The sequence below is a fragment of the Armigeres subalbatus genome, chromosome 2 (genome assembly GCF_024139115.2).
Source record: "Armigeres subalbatus isolate Guangzhou_Male chromosome 2, GZ_Asu_2, whole genome shotgun sequence".
Taxonomy (NCBI): domain Eukaryota; kingdom Metazoa; phylum Arthropoda; class Insecta; order Diptera; family Culicidae; genus Armigeres; species Armigeres subalbatus.
In genome coordinates, this window is record NC_085140.1 from 210,677,084 (window position 1) to 210,677,803 (window position 720).

Genomic DNA, 720 nt, shown 5'->3' on the forward strand with positions numbered 1-720 from the left:
CACTTCATAAATCTCCATATATTAGGCAACGAACAGCATAATCACACCATCTTGCGTCACAAAGGGTAACTAACGCCTGAAAACGATAGCCAAGGGGTGCCATAATTGCAAAAATTACACTTAATTTACAATGTTTAACTTTTTGAATTATTTTTTATTTTATTTTATTTTCAAACTATGGGGTCAAAGGATAATTTCTAGCATATTATTTCGACATGTTATACTGCATATTGCATACTACTTTTAAACACCCCTCGGAAGGTCTCTTTATTACATTGCTTGCCCTTTGTGACACCGCGTCGTTACTGTGTTGTCCGTTGGAATCAGCCAGAGTGAACTATATTGTTAATATAGTATATTTGCAAGCACGCGAATGAAGATGAACGCCTTCTATCAACCGCACTCCCTGAGTGATAATTTCAGGAGTCTGTTTGCAGATTTGGCTTCATTCCTCTATAAAAAAAACATGCCTCGTATGTCATCCTTTGATGTGTTTGAAGTACAATAAACGTATGAACCAAATCATTTCAACTATCATTCATGTTGGGCTGGTTAAAATCGCAATCGCCACGCCACCTCCAAAGTAGTAACATGTGAATATTGCACGTTGAGGAGCAATGACCGAATGATTGACGTTATGGAATGACGTCATAGGATTTTTCGATAGAGCGATCAAGTGTTGTGCCTGTTTGGCTGTGATAATAATTATTATTATTTGCA